The sequence below is a fragment of the Ambystoma mexicanum genome, chromosome 2q, assembly GCF_040938575.1.
Source record: "Ambystoma mexicanum isolate Mex_15411 chromosome 2q, UKY_AmexF1_1, whole genome shotgun sequence".
Lineage (NCBI taxonomy): Eukaryota > Metazoa > Chordata > Amphibia > Caudata > Ambystomatidae > Ambystoma > Ambystoma mexicanum.
Window position 1 is genome coordinate 700465292 of NC_090924.1, and position 16780 is coordinate 700482071.

The 16780-nt window shown below is 42.7% G+C and overlaps 1 protein-coding gene across 4 annotated transcripts in view; it reads left to right on the plus strand.

Annotated features, from left to right (window-relative positions):
• GALNT11 (polypeptide N-acetylgalactosaminyltransferase 11) overlaps positions 1 to 16780 on the plus strand; it is a 982259-nt gene that overhangs the window by 134172 nt on the left and 831307 nt on the right. For 2 of the 4 annotated variants that reach the window (XM_069647913.1, XM_069647912.1), the window contains one exon: positions 5424 to 5444. The exons of the other annotated variants lie outside the window; for them this stretch is intronic. The gene's annotated coding sequence lies outside the window, so the exon portion shown is untranslated. The remainder of the gene's footprint in view (positions 1 to 5423; positions 5445 to 16780) is intronic. 4 annotated transcript variants of the gene reach the window in all.

Consider the following 16780-nt stretch of genomic DNA (forward strand, 5'->3'; position numbering starts at 1 on the left):
AGGTGGCAAGGGGACACTGGAACAGTCAGAAGTTGCCCCACTATTTGGGGGCTAGGCGTTTTTGTGATATAGATGGTCATGAACCATGGTCCTTCTTTTTTTTTATTGTATTAGCTGAAACAAGTCAACTTTACAATTTTTTTATACAATGGTTACAAGATAGAAAAAGAGAAATACATAAAATTGATAAAGATTAACCTTAAAAGAAAAGCCTAAAATGAACTAGGTTAATTACATCATAATAAAACAATACAAATTAATAAACCTAGTCACCGTATACAATTAAAGAAAGTAAAACAACAAAGGACCTTTCATTTTCATTCTTCCATATATCTTTTTAACTCTGGTATACTTCTCAAAAATCGGGTAGTACCAATTCTCAAAGATACAGATAGACCCGACATGATCATAAGCCACAAGGTATCCTCATTTACATCGCTATGTTCTTTTAGTGGAGGTTTTAAGTGAAGTAATCTTCTGTCACATACAGCATTGCATTCTACCAATATGTGTTTTAAAGTTTCAACTTGTCTATCGCTTTTGCATAATCGGCAGAATTTTTCTTGTGGTAGAATGATTTTACGTTTTGCTCGTACCTCTTGAGTTGGCCAAAGATTTAATCCTGTTCTCAAAAAATCGGATCTATGCTGTATTGACGGTGATTTAATCATATAGGGTTCTGCAAAGCTGTATTTTATTATGTAAAAAAACATTACCATCAAAATCTTTATATGTAAGACAGGTAGATCTATTCCTTGCCCAGTCCCATTGGAATAACTTAGTCTTTACTCGAATAGGATTTTGTAATAACAGTTCGATCGAGGCATCAGTGTAAGAAATAGCATTACTAACTTTCTCGCGCCAGTTTTCTGCAAATGTGTCTTTAGATTGCAGAAGGTAGCGGGCCAGGTTCCCTAATAACATGTTTGAATCGTACGCTAGGATACACTTGCGAAACAAACTTATTATTTGCCATAAATAGCGACTGTACAGTGATGTTAATCCCAGTTCATTGTGAATGAGCGCAATTGGAGTGTAACATGGAAGGCTTAGAATACGTCTCCAGAATTTTGCTTCGAATTTTTCCCAGATGGATTCTAGTATAATAGGTAGGGTTTCGGAACCGTATAACAGGATTGGTGTAACTTTTTGTCTATAATATGTCAGGACCGGTGTAATTGAAAATTTCCCAAATTTGGCTTGAATTATAATAGATTGTGAGATCATTGTATTCAACTTTGTCTTCCATCTGCACATCTGCGCCCCGACCGCAACGCTGGAAACTACACCCAGATAAATATATTCATTAACACTTTCTAGATGTTTTCCCTGTAGGGACCATTTGTAGTTTCTACATTTGGAAATCTTGGATAAATTACACAACATTACTTTCGTTTTTTAAAGGTTGATTGTTAGAAGGTTTTTGTCAACGTATGCAGACAAGGCATTAAAAGACGTTTTTGCAGCCCACATGAGGTTTTTGAGAACAGAACATTGTCTGCATAAAGCAGAGCTGGAATTTTTTGGTATCCAAGTTTCAGAGCGTCTGTTTCGATCCCTTTGAAGGCTTTGCATATGTCTGCTATGAAGATATGAAGAAACTAAATAAAGCTGCAGCTAAAATGCAGCCTTGACGTAACCCTCTGTAGGTGTTAATTGATCTAGACAGAAGGCCTTCCAGATTTAGTCTCACGCTAATATTTGTTTTGGTATGGAGAGCATAAATGAGTGCAATATTATGGTTCTGGCAGTTTTCATCAGTCCATTTTTTGAGGAGAAGTTTTTGCGATACAAAGGCGGCTCGTAAATCAACAAACACAAGGTATAATGGTTGTTTCATCTCCTGATGATGATTTATAATAGCCGTCAGAGTAGTTAGATTAACCGATGTTCCTAACCCTGCAATAAACCCTGTTTGGCATGGATCCCGCAGGGAACTCGAGTTTAACCAATCATTGAGATCACGTAAAATAAAACAAGCAAATATTTTTCCGGTACACCCAAAAGGGCGATCGATTTGTAATTAGCTGGATTGGACCGATCGCCCTTTTTGAAGATCGGCACAATTACCGTTTTGCGTCAGGAATCAGGGATGATGTTACTGGTAAGTACCTGGGAGAAGATGTTTTATCAGATCTTGGCCCATAACAAAGGATGTTGTTTAAGAATATAGTTGCTAAGGCCGTCGGGCCCTGGGGCCCTAGAGTTACTTGATAGATGAATAAAGTATAAAATATCCTCTTCAAGGATCTGCATTTGATTTAAACTTGGGCTTAGTTTTTGAACATCATACTCATCTATAGAAGTGTTGGGAGTAAAGTTTTGTAAAATAAGTTATCCAATCTGTTTCAAGCACTCCATTGATTTGGATTGGGTACTGTGTTGTGTTATTTGTCACATTCAAGAGGCCCCAAATTTGAGCTGAAGTTTTAGAATTTATTGCGGCTAACATGATTTCTCCATTGTGTTGGTATAACCAGGTTTTATAACTTCTAGTCCAATTTCTATATTTGTTCTTCAAAGCTGTGAGGACCTCATGTCTTTCAGAGATAGGAAGTTGTAGAGCTAGTCTTTTTTCTTTACGAAATTGAGTCCTTCGCTGTTGCATCTCTCTGTCATGGCAGTGTCCCTTTTTTTTCCCCCCTGAGCAGTAGTGCTGGAATTTAACTTGTAGTAGTGAAGAGCCAAGATATACGTTTGGTCTTCCCAAATTGAACTTGTTTTATTTTCACAAAGTCCTTGTGTAGATTTTCTAATATTTTTCTGTTCCAGCAAAATCTAATTCTGCTGTTTACAGAAAGTTGAGGACTATAACGCGTGGCACATGATTCAGGGGCAGTTCTATTGAGATAACAAACTGCGGTCAGCATTTCATGATCACTGTGATTGGAATGGATCACTTCAAATTTAGAAACCAAACTGAATGTAGATATAGTGAATGATTGATGTATTTAGACCCCGCTGCCAAGTGAAATGTGCTGGAATGTCATTTTCCATTGAACCATTTAACATCAAAAGTTTACGGCTTTTCATTATCTCTTCCCATTTGATACAAGAGTAGTTTTTCATGGCAAGTGATGTTGTTATGCAGTGAAGGTTCAAGTCACCCACAATAAAGATGTTCGTTATCTCAGCTGATAAGTGTATGATATTCATAAGTTTTTCTAATTCTGTAAAAAAAAGCTTATCAGCTAGACCCATTGGATTCCGATAAATATTTAATAAAGCCAATGTATTCCCTTGAATGATTATTTTAACCAATTGTAAGTAAGGGTTCGGTTGAGCCCACGGAAAGATTCTAAAGCCAGATTCTAGTCTAACGGCAACCAAGAGCCCTGAAGCTGGTCTTCCTTTCACCCCCTTGATCGCGGGAGACAGTACAATTTCATACCCATTCCAGACTGGGACAGATGTAAACCACGTTTACTGGAGGGCTATTATATTAAATGATACGAGATGTAAACTATCTTCCAGCAGGTGTGCGTGACCACAAGTGTTCCAGCTTACAATCCAAAATGTTGTATCATTTCTTCCTGTAAATAGTTATGAAGGGTAGTCACGAATGTTTGAACTCAGATGACTTAGTTGTTTGTTTCTTTGAAACAATTCATTATGAGTGCGTTTTTCATTTGCATTATAAAGGTTCAACTCTCGGGTAGGTATAAAAGGAATGTTCTGGGCATCTTGAGGTTTGTCCGTAAAGTTAGGAGTTGGGTCAATTGCTAAAATAAAACCACTCGCAAACAAATCCATGTGTGCCTGCCATAACACATTACGTACCACATTCGAGCGCAACCAGAGTCTAAATATGGTTAAGGTTACATCACTTATAAATTCAACTTGAACGATATCTTTTGAGGTAATGTCACTCAAGGCTGGAATATCTTCGAAAATTGCCAGGACGTAAGCATGGCACAAATCGTATGCTCTAAATGGGGCATCTCGACATTTTAATATAAAGCGGTGGTTATCACTTTGGTCCAGCGTGTGTCTTGACAATTTGTTCAACGAAATAGGAATATTTGGATGTGATAAACTTTTTACGTTCCGAGGAGTACTCTGGTAGATGATTATTTGAATTTTTCATTATTTGTGTGCTGATCGAATTGGATCTAAATTCAGTAATATTAGGCGAGATCTCTTTATTTTTTTTAAATATTCGTTCATTGTGTCACAAATTGCTGTCCTTATATTGAGGCATGGGTTACCTTTTTCATTATATGTCCTCTCATCCAGCATAGCTGAGTGATGGATCGACTCAATTGTTAATAAATCAGAGTTGGTTGAGGGACATGGTTGTAAGACATCATCTACACTTTTAGTACATCCTGTGTTCCCAATAGGACTGCATTAGTTTGCACGTCTTGTTTGGGAGGCAATGCAGAATTAGGTTGACTGGGTATAGAGTTGGATTGTTTAAATTGTTTAAAATCTTCTAACGTTCTACGAATCTCAGCTTGGATGTCTTTCAGGATTTCATTAGAAAAAAGAGATTTGTTAGTACACAGTTGAGACTCGTTTGCGGTACTCAGTTGAGGTGATCGTCTATTGTTGGTAATTCCCTTGTTTTTATTAGCCTCCTCAGAAGGTTGCAAGGGATTACCATCACTTGTGACTGAGGTAGGCGGAATTCAGTCTACATCAATGCAATTTTCAGCAGTAGCATTAAAGGCTGATATATGATTGCTATTGACATTATCTTTTTTCAATTCAGGATCTTGCAAGGTAATAGAGGGTGTAATCATTGACACTAGATCGTTCAGGGGGGTATAATCCTTGAAAGAGTGTTGGTTTTTGTCAAAAGATTCTTTATTGTTTAGTGTTTTGTATTTGTTTTGTAATGCTTTTCTTGCAATAAGTTTTGAGCTTTTGACCGAAGTCAGGCGTTGAACAAATTGTTTGACATTCGAATTGCCAAAGGAGTGCTGAATCTTTTGATTTTTAGATTTTTTTAAAGGATTATCAATGATAATCTTTTGAGCCAATTCCTTATTGTTTTTTCTAGAGGAGGAGTCAAACAAATTGTAGACTAAGCCAGACTTCACAGCAGATTTTGTCCTTGAGGGAAGGGCAAAAGGGGGAAGATCTCTCTTAATGGAATATTCCTGAGTGGATTGTTCACAATCATTATGGCCTATGATTTTGTCAAAGGCTGGGAATGGACAATCATGTGGTGTTGTAGTAGACTCAGATGGTTTATTAGCGAGTTTTACACATTGGGTCACCATTCTCTCAAACAGCTTCTACTTTCTTTCTTTCATTGAGTTTTTTGTCCCACTCATTCATCCATTTGACAATGTTGTCTATTTTTCTAGATTGTTGCATAATCTTAATGTCTAAGGTTTCAAATAGTTTTACTAAGGACATAATGGTGTTGCTAATGGCGTTGAGAGTGATTTCTAACAACGGATTATGTTTTTCAGGTATGTCGGTGTGCTTGACAGGTGAGTGAATACTACTACTTGCATGTTTTTTCCTCGGGCTAGGCTGAACAAATGAAATTGGGCTCCCAGGCATATAATCATTAGAATGGTTAAATAAGCTTGGGGACTGATATAAACTTATTTCATCAACATGGGAGGGTGAGGAGGTTGGCATGGGTGAATTGGTAATAGCACGTGGTGGTATCTCATCAGTACGACTATTACTCGTATGTACACCAGTCACTGAAATGTTACTTTCAGTTACAAAGTTATGTTTTTTTGTGTTACATATAGATTTAGAATCTGTATCAGAACTTTTTTCAACATTATGTATGTTATCTTCCGTAGTTTAATCAACAGTAATAGGAAGTACATTTGCATCCGAGATAGCAGCCATGATTTGTGTATCTGAAATGGTTAACTCAATTGTTTGAGCTGGAGGTTCTTGAACAGAGATATTATTTGTTACTGTTGCATTCACAGGTACGTAAGTGACTCAGTTTTCTAAAGAGGTGGAATTAATAGAAATACGTGGAAGATGGAACTCACGAATGTCCGTTGTAACAGTCTTATTTCCAGAGTGCTTGGAGGTTGACAACAAATGTTCCTTTTTATTGAGATGGTTGGTGAAGGCCTCATGGGTGAGGCTTTCAGTTGGAGGGAGACACTCGATGTCATGAGACCAAACGGTATTCCAGATTTCAGAGTGTAACCAGATCCCTTTAGTGACATTAGATTGACAGGTATTAGACTGAATGGCGAGACACTACACAGGCAAAAAAAAAATGAGGTAACTTTTTGGGTTATAAGAAAAGTTATGAAAAGGAAAAATAATAAAGAAAACGGATATCTATATCTGAAAGCCACGTTACGCTGTTAGCTGACCAGCTTAACAGCGTAACAGCGACTTGAAAAGCCACTTGATCGAAGCGCGCGCGCTGAAGCGTGCACTCGTCACTTTTATAGGACTTCTGGGTAATTAGGGCGGATTATACCTACAAGAGTAACAAAAATAGGTATTTAACATTTGTGTTCTTCCTTTTTGCAAAATATAAAAGTAGGGGAAGTAAAAGTATCTTTATACCGCGTAGCAGAGTTCAAAGAATCCAAAGTTCTTCTTTGATTCAACAGTTCAGTTGGAATCGGGCAAGGTGGTTGCAGCGTAACAGCGACTTGAAAAGCGACTTGCTCGAAGCAATGGTGCTTTAGGGTTGGGACTGCCCCCTCTGTTTTGTATGCTCCAATAAACTGTGATCTGTGTTTCCAAAAAATGTAAAATGTTGTCTTGACTATTATTCACTGACTGCTCAGGTTTTGGTTCCCAAGGTATGCCATCCTCGCACGACAAGGGGGGGCGCCAATGGGGGTTGACACCGCTATGTGTGTTTCCTCCTGTTAGCGAGTGACACCGGCCACGTTGCAAAGAATCTCCACTGCCTATCTGGTCTCTGTATTGTGCACGGCTTTTCCCAGCTCTTTTCTGTCCAGTGACAGCTTTAAAAACTACATGCTTGCGGCATTGCTCAATGCTGTGTGGGATTCTTTTTTTCCCTTTTTTTTTTCTCCTCTCCTCCCAAAGAGCTGACAGCTGTTAGTGCGGTCTTCCCCGACTGGCCGCGGGGATTACTGGACCGGGCTCTGGCCCACGGTAAACGACACCTTAGCCTCCCCCACTGGTGCTTCGTTCCTCGCAGCTCCCCGTTTTTGCTCTCCCAGACGAGACACCACTCGCCTCACCTGGTGCCTGCAGCAGGGCTCTACTCTACATCCCGTGGGGGGACGGCTGTGACTCCTTGCAGGGGCTGATGACACGGCTTCTTGTCAGAGAGCTCCAGCAGCGGCCACCATATTTTCTACACTGCCGCCATGGTGTTGGTATCTAGACCGCATTCGGGTGAAATAAAAGCGCTCTCCCTCTTTCTCCCTCTCCCCTTCACCCTCTCCCTCTCCCTCTTTCTCCCCCTCTCTTCTAGGCCCTCCCTTGGTTCCTGCTTTTTGCACAATAGAAAGTTTAAAACAACAAGCTAAAACATTAAACTGAGATAACGGACACTACTTCATCTTGTTCCCCGACCCGGGATATATTGGGCACAGGAATCCGAGCCCTTCAATTAATACAGAGCACCTACTTCTCACTGATTTTACTTTATCTCAAAATATGGTGCCATCTTCTTCCCTTCCTCGGAAAGGGCCCCACTTCTCGATTTATCTTCTCATTTCCTAATTGTAATAATAAAAACGAAAAAACCACAGCCTGATCTTTGCAAACTACCCAATTCATCCACACACCATTTCACCATGTACTCTCATCCTCTCTTCTCCCATACACCCAATTCATCCACACCTTTTTCCCCATTGGGGAGGGCAGCCCTCCCTTACTCTCTAATGTTCCTGATTGATGCTTTATGGGCAGGTGTCTTGGGTTTGTCAGTATACTCAAATGTTTGTCTTGGCGATGGGGGCTTGGGCCATTATATCTTTGAGATCTGGGTGGGCAAAGGCCTAAAGCCCTTGCCCCTATGTTTTGCGGGATAGCTTCTTCAAAGGTCTATTCCAGCATTCTCTTGGCCTTGCAGAGCACATTCCTTCTGGGTTGCATGTACTACTGATGAGAGAGAGTAAAGAACTGTGTGTGTGTATTCAAGAAATGAACCTTCTGCAAAGCTGCAAGGGCTGTGAATAAAGAATGCGCACCCACCCTTCTACCCCTTGGGACTAACTGCAGGTGTGGCAGCATAGCCCTGTCAGTAGGCCTCAATTTCAAAATGGCATCTACCTTCTAGAATGGAGATTTGTTAAACCCATGATTCTAATGCTAAAATGTACTATGTTTCCACTACAATCCAGCTTCTATGCGTAGGCCCCATTCCCCCCTCCATTCTCCTGGCTCCCCTTCTACAGTCACCTCGTCCTAAATCGCTTGGGGGTGTTGGGACATCCGCCCCTGCTTCCCAACAGCCCCATAATCTGTATTGTCAACAGTTCTGGCAGAGAGATGAAGGTCTGCTAAAAGGCGGGTTTCCTGAAGCACTCCTAAACATTATGGAATAAAGTTAGACTCTTAGTTGGAGTTCTAAAGGTTGTTTATAAAGATTTAGGGTACACTGGGACGTAAAAACATCCATGACAACATGGGTTGGAAAATGAGGCTAAATGAGGAATAGTCTACTAAAGCATTGGATACTTCTGTCCCCTGCACACCAACAGTACTGAGGTCAGTTAAAATGTATGGTTGTATTTGGTCTTGGCAAATATGTATGGTGAATTCTTCAGCATAAGAAACTTTATAAAATTCCAACTACTCAAGCATACATTGAAGAATGTAGAGAGAGATTATAAAAAGCAAGAAAACTAAAGTTCTGTTTGCAAAAAAAAAGTCTGCAAGGTTCTGTCGTATTTCTTTTTGTAAAATAATTACTTAGATCCAAAATGTATATTCCATCTTTTTTAATAATAAATTCTGCTCAACGCATTTCAGGATATTCATCCCTTCCTCAGGAGCTATGTTTTTCTTAGAAAACTTTTTTGGTTTTGCTTGCACCTTTCTTTGCGCGAGTATTTCCTGTCTTCACATATAGGACGTATGCTTTCCCATTGAATAAATGAATGAATTCAAGTCCGTCTGCGTGTAGATTTTTTATTTTTGTGGTAATTCTAGGCCCTTTTGGATGAAACGTTTTTCTCAAATCCGGGCATTTCCTAAAGTATCGCAGTCCCGATAGTCTGCTTTATTGCAGTCCAGCTCGTAATTGGGGTAAAATCCCATCTGCTGAAAAATGTCCAATTCGTGCTCCAAGCGTCGAGTCTCGACACTTGGAGCACGAATTGGACTTTTTTCAGCAGAAGGGATTTTACCTCAATTACTTTGGTGCAGTGAGCTAAACCGTGGTTGTAGACTCTCCCGAGTGGGCACCTTCCCATAGATCAGGTTATTTGGCCGTGCCTGTTCTCGATAGAGAGGCTCCCAGACCTTTTTGTGAATTATTTAATAAAGTTAAAATCCAAAGTAACTCCAACATAAATTATTATTATTAGGGTATTTATTGAGCACGGACCTAGCTTTGGGAAGCTACATAGTGCTTTACAAATCTTTGGGAGAAGGACAAGGGGTAGGGCCGTCATGTGGCAGCAAGGTATCTACAAACGACCAGGGAAGCAAACAATGAAGAGCCGATGACCAAGCCTCAGGTTGGGTGGGGACTGGAGGGTGTGGACCTAGGTGCTAGGGAGCGGCTGTTACTTGAAGAGGAGGGACTTGAGCACCTTGCTGAAATGTAGAAGCGAGGGGGAGAGTCTGACGTTGATGGGAAGGAGGTTCCAAAGTCTTTGGGCATAGACCGAGAAGGCCTCTCTTCTGGTTCTTGCCGTCCTGCACCGGGAAAAATGTTGCAAATAGACTGACATATTTTTCTCCATCAATTATTACAAATCCTTGCCACTAAAGACAAAACAATCAAATCCCAAATAAAAGCCGAATGAAATAAAACTTAAAGAGATGGAAGTAATTGAAGTATAACCCAGACAGTGGATTTATTTTTCCTAGGAGTGATCTAGCAGCTGTTTCATGCATCCTCATTGGTCCTATCATCCCGTTTGGGTTTGCCAAGATTTTAGTGTAGTTGCTCCTTTTGAACCAGTTATAAGGTGACCGCGGCTTGTGAGGAAGGTAATCAGAAGACTACTATTGATGTACCGCTCTGTCTTATTTTGCGGCAGTCCTGCAGCATGGCCAAGCTGGTCAGAGTTGGCCAATTGAAAGCAGGGACACTATGCTAAGCTCAACCCAGTTTAGGTATATCTGATAGTTGACCCTGAGACCCAATCACTGAAAATGGGTCAGAATTGTAATTATTTGTAAAGTGTTTATACACAAGTGAAGTGCTTCAAATCGCTTAAAGGCGGGAAGGGAACAAGGGAATACAGAGTCATTCTTAGGCCTTGAAATTCCCGAATGATCTAACAAAAAATTACTAGCATACTAGGCCAGAGGCATTACTACTAGTGAAGTGCATGACCGGAAGGAATGCAAACGGGGAAGGAGAGGGAGAAGACCTACAATCCATAGAATGAGTTAATTAATGGAGTCTGCCTCCTTCCCGTGTGAAGCTCTGCAACATCTTGGCCTGGTTGCTCGGCACTTAATGTTACTATTATGAGAGCCAAGGCCATGGATAAGGTCAACTCTGCCTTTGCTAATTTAGGGGCTCTCAGGGACCTTTGACCATTTTCCACCTTCACAAGAACAGGCAGTGACTAGAAAAGGCCAATATGCAGAGCTACCTAGGGTTTGGCATCCAGGCTTCAGCGTGTGTAAAACAGGCCTTCAAAATATGGCACGTCATCCCTCCTGCCAAATCGAAGCTAGCCGTGGTGGTTTACAAGGCTTTGCGCATGTTGGATGCTGCTATTTGTAACCATAAGTGCACCTCCAAAGGGCAGTAGGGTGCTGCCACAGATCCTCAGTCTGTTCTGCTGCGGCACCCCCGTGATTCGAAGACAAGACAGTGTGTCGAGTGGTCTATCATTGATATTCCGCTCACTGTCGAGCCATGCGATATTATGTGTTGGAGAAATGTAAAGAATCACTGTTGTCCTGGCGTTGCCCTTAGTGTGTATTATTATACACTTGTTTGATTTATTATTGGCTTTTCTTTGCACGTGCTGTTGTGCCTTTCGAATTGAGGACGAACATACTAGCTATTAAGGGATTAATAGTTTACGAAAAAATGTTTTGCTTCCTTAAGTGTGCATAGTCACACGCGTATTCATGGTGGTTGTGAACAAAAAACTACTCGTAGGTACATTTCATTAATACTATTTAGGCGAGGTACACATAACGCTTGCCATTGCTTCTAGCGGCAAACTTGTGCCGGAAGTGTTTTTTGGGTGCTACGTTATTCATATCACATTATTTTTCTTACATGGTAGGTGAGGGTTGAGTTAGAAATGCACTGAAATTGTGGACGAGAGTGGAAGATGGGGTACGATTTGAGTATCCACAGCACTTGGTGCATTATGTGTATCTGCAAACCACAAAGTCGGGGCACGGGCCTATTGATAGTGCAGAATGTAATACAGTATTGATTCCATCGTTCGCTGCAGGGACCTGGATCGCTGAAATAATGAAACACCGGATGTCTGTTGCTCGGCTTTGTGCTGCCACATCCCTGTGCAACCACAGCTGTACAAACAGCCAGCACCAGAAATTCCTGCCCTAAAGGCAGAGCTGAAATTACAGGCGACCCGCCCTGTCATGGGTATTGGTGGGAATCGGCCAACTCTGAATCGCAGGAAAGTCCTGCCTAAGGGTTGGAATCGAAGAGGACTTTTCATTGATTTTATACGGCCTATCGTTTTTATTTACAATCTTGTAGATGAGTTGAAATATCACTCTTCTGTACATTAGCACAGAGCTCCAAAATGTCCAGGTTCTCATGCCATTGACTCCTCTAGACCTACGTTTTTTTCTATCATACTTGTAGTTTTGCTTTCCCCTTCGTTAATAAAAAACTATGCGTCCTATGATGCAAAAGAAGAAAAAAAATCAAGACCATATAAAATTTAAATTGAGCCAACCCCAAACTGCAAAAACTGTTTTAAAAAGTGCTGCAAGATGTAAATAACGCACATGACTCAGAATAGCCCAAGGGCATTGGTCCTGTCCACCATAAATGTTTTTTAATCTGCAACACCAGCAGTCAGTCGACATGCCAGCTAGATATCGCATTTCTCTATCTTGGCTTCCAATACCGCTGATATTCAAATCATTGGCAGGCTTGTGTCTGGATGCAACCATTTGTGAATCGGCCTCACTTCTTTTCATCTCTTTCTTTGACACCACACCAAATATGATCTAATCCAATCGTAGTAGTTGCCAATCCAGAAAGGGAACATTTTTCTTTTTTTACCTGCCCTTTTACCAGCACTTTGCATATGTTACGTTATTGACATTTGTATAGCGCCTACTGCCATTAGTATGGCTTTGAAGTGCTGCGGTGGATGAACGCCCTTCGGAAGACCGTAGTCTGTTCAAACAACGTCAATTAAGTAACAATACAATACAATGCGAGCGAACAGCAATTGATATTCCGTGATAAACAGAGATGACTAGGTTGATGCATTTTAAATCCTGCAGCAAATAAGGAGAGACTGCTTCGTCAGTTGCTATGTGACAGCTGGATCGGATTTTTCTTGGGACTCTGCTGTGTTCTACGGGTTCCAGTGTGAGATGGGTCAAGGGTATTGTAAATAGTCTATCAATCGCTAGGGCAACTGTCTACAGTTGAGGACTCTGCAATACTTAACATACAGAACATATGCATCAATGGCTAACATGCAAATTACATGCACAGTGGTCAGATAAGAAGCAGATGCCACCAGCTTGGGTCCTCTTGTCTGTACAAGCTCTTTATTGCAGTGAGGATGTAGTATAATGGATTCCATTGTGGCGCTGATGGTGCATAGTCACCTCTAGCGAAACACTGAACTTGTCGTCCATTCCTTTGCCAGTCTCCAGGCCACCTGGCCCTCTAGAGAGTACCCTGAAAGTCCGATCGCGCCTTCAAGTTATGACTGCCTGACCCTTTCCACTTAGCGTGGTAGGGGAACCTGAGACAAAGGGTGAATTCCTAAGGGTGGGGACTTCTGAGTGAAAGTCATGGAAGGCTTCAGTATCCAGTGGGCTCTTGGGATGGACCAGAGAGGCTTATGCTAGGAGAATCTAGTTCCATAAAATTCAGAAGCAGGAGGGCTCTGTGAGGTGCTGGAACGGCTTCTCTTAAGAAAGCCTAGATTCATTGAATTAAAGTTACAGATGGGCTCTGGTGTGGGCTGGAATAGTTGGGAGAGCACAATTCTGTTCAATGACATTTGCTGGTTCTTGTCACAGTGGGCAGATCTGAATTGATTAAATATGAAGCCTTATGGATGGTTTATGTAGATTGTGGGAGGGAGGTTTGGATGCTGGTTTTTGGTGGATGGTTTGAGGCAAATGAAGGGGTTGTTTGTCATCGTGGGGCAAGTAGGTCAGATTAGGTATGCAACGGGGAAGGGAAAAGGCCATGTTTGGAGTGCATTCCTTAGGGCGAGGTGGTCCTCTATGCAGCGCGCTGACCAATTGGTAGCCAATGAGGAACTCCGGAGAGCGGGGGAGATGTGTTCTCTCGGACCAAAGTCTGAGGGGACTCTTGCAGCAGTATTTTGCACTCGAAGAGTTTTCTTAGATGTGAGGCGGGGGCTCCTAAGTATAGTGTGTTGGCATAGTATAGGCGTGATAGTATTATTGCGGTAACACTGTGTGGAAACGTCAGGAAAGGAAAAATGCAGCAAAGGATACGGATCTGGACGAAACTGCTTTAAAAAAAAATCTTTCTTTATTAACAACTTGGAGTTGCATTACTGCAAGATATTAGCAACTGTAGAAGGGACAACACAGGGGGGCCATGGGAGTCAGAGCTTGGGACTAGGAGGGGCCGCCAGAACTTGAAGCAGTTCGTAGTAAGTATAGTCTTAGTGGGGCCCATATGTCTTTGGGTCAGGGGTTGAGTGGTTGCACGTGTATCCATTGTTCCTCCTTCCTCCCTGTCCTTCTCCCACATCGCTCAACCATTGTCCCTTATCAGGGGCTTGTGCATTAGTCCACCGTAGTAGAATGCAGCGTTTAGCCAACAGTAAACACAACTTCACAAATTTACTTGTAGTAGATGTGGGGGGGTCAGGCATGTGGAAAAGGCACAGTAGGGGAGCAGGTTTGACCGGTTCACATATTTCAGATAACATTGCACATACATCATTCCAGAAGCGGGTTAACGTGGGTCAATCCCAGATCACAGGAAGATATCTAGCATTTGGGGATATACAGCACGGACATCCCCCGACCCCCTCAGAGAATAAGTGAACCTGGCTCAGGGTGTAGTGGTACCAGTGCAGCACTTTTAGTTGGATCAAGTGGAATCGTGAGTTGTACGACACCCTAGGTGTCTGGGAAAACATATTACTCCAGACTTCATCATTAATCTCAATTTGGAGGACCGACGCCCACTTATCTCGTGCCTTACAGGGGGAGGTGTTGGAACGTGTCTGGATCAGTTGATATAGGGCCGATGCCCGGCTAGGGGTGTCATGTGTGGATAGGACGAACCCAGGAAGTGAGTCGCTGTCAGGCTCCACCGGAAAGGAGCGTCACAGCTTCTTTCATGCTTTTCGCAGGCCAGCATAGTGCAGCCACTGCAAGGATCTCCCACGTCTGAAACCTGGTATCTCGGCAGCTGGAATGAAGTTAACTCCTGGGAATAGTGAACCCACTGTGAGGTATCCATATTGTATCCAGATTTTCTGGGATCCTGTGGAAGAATGCAGCAGTGAGGGCACACAGTTCCAGAGCGGAAGGTTTTCATGATGGGGATTCGGGACACCCACCTCCGCCTATATTTTATGCCATGCAAGTGCAGTAACCCTAGCAGGGTCGAATCTGCAGTTATCTGCAAACCCTGATGGGAAAATTAATGATCGGAGGTCCCTGTCTCCCGACGAATGTCTCTCCAGCTGCACGTGAGAGGGAAAGGTGTTGTCTGCAAACCAAGCAGTCTCAAATTGTGCCTGCGCGGCCATACAGTACCGCCGGACGTTCTGAGTTGCTAGCCCCCCTTTCTCGTGTGGTTGTTTAAGTGTGTCCCATTTGAGCCCGGCTGCACCGGAGTGTCAAACAAATGCAGAGATTTCGCTATTCAGCAAAAACAATTCACGCAGGCCATAACGGTATATTAAGAAAAAAGGTATAGAAGCTTACGTAGTACGATAATTTGTAATAGCACCATCTTGCCCGCAATCGTGATTGGTAGATTTGACCATGTTGTGATCTTGCCTCGCAGTTGGGTCATGTAACTGATTTAATTACAATCCTGTAACGCGGTATGGTTCAGCGCCACTGTCACCCCCAAGTACTGTATAGTCTCTTGAAGCCTAGTAAGTCTGGAGGGGGAGTAGTAGCGTTGGTGAGGGTGAATAGCTCTTACTTTGCACAGTTGACCCGAAGCCCTGAAACCTCCCCGAACAATAGGATATCTTCCATAATGGGTCCCAAGTGGACAGTTAGATTACGGATGTTCAGCAGTGCGTCATCTGCGTAGAGAAAAATGATTTGCGAGTCTCCCGCTGTGCTTATCCCTCTGTGCCTGCGCCTGAGACGGATCGCACCCGCTAATGGTACTATGACAATAGCGAATATTGGAGGTGAGAAGGGGCAGCCTTGGATGGTGCCCCCACCCTAACACAAATATGAAGGAGTAATCCAGTTTGTGTTGACCCTAGCCACCGGTGCAGTGTAAAGGTGAACCACCTCTAAGAATTTCGGACCGAACCCGCATTTTAGCATCATGGCGTACATGAATTGCCAGGACACAGAGTCAAAAGCTTTTTGAATATTGATTGTGGCAGCTACTGCCTAGACATCCGGACTGATGCACACTAATATGTTAACAGCCGCCTCAGATTGAGTGCTGTGGACCTCCCCCGGGATAAATCCTGATTGATCTGGATGGACAATATATGGCATCGCTGGCATCAGTCGAGTAGTGAATACTTTCACGCTGGTGTTGATTAATGAGAGAGGGCGATAGGAGCTGCATTGGTCTGGTGGTTTGTCCAGCTTCAGCAGTAGCATAATCCCCGCCTCACGCATGCTACTGGGGAGCCTCCATGATGACAGACTCTTGCCACACTTGCAATAGTTGAGGAACAAGTATCTGTTTGTACCGCTTATATAGTTCAACCGAGAGGCCGTTGGTGCCTGGGGACTTGTCAGTTGGCAGACTATCAATTGCTTGATTTATCTCCGATCGCGTTATCGGAAGTTCCAGCAGAACTCTCATCTCCAGCGAGAGCTGACTGAGTGGAAGAGCATCAAGGAATACGTTGATGTTCTCGGTTGTGCATGTGTCTTTTGGAGTAGAGATCGGTGTAAAACTGGGTGAAAACTTCATTGATGTCAATGGGTGTATGGACTATGTCTCTGGATGTATCAGTAATGAGAGGAATGCACTTGCCGCTGTTTTCATTGCGCGCCAAACGGGCTAGCAGCTTACCTGGCCAATCACCCTCCCCGTAGTTCATAGCCAGTTGAGGGCCTTTAAAAAACTTCACCTCTTTCTCTGCATGAGTTCTAAAGGTGTCTAACTCTACCTTTATTTGAGCAAGGGTGGCCGATGGGGTAGAGGGGTCCGCCTCGAAGCCCTGTTCCAGAGCTCGCAGGTCGTTCTTGCACTGTTCTATGCTGCGCCGGATCACTTTTAGGACACTAAATTCCAAGGCCAGTGCAATCCCTCTTATGTAAACCTTAAAGGCCTCCCAGACCATCCCGG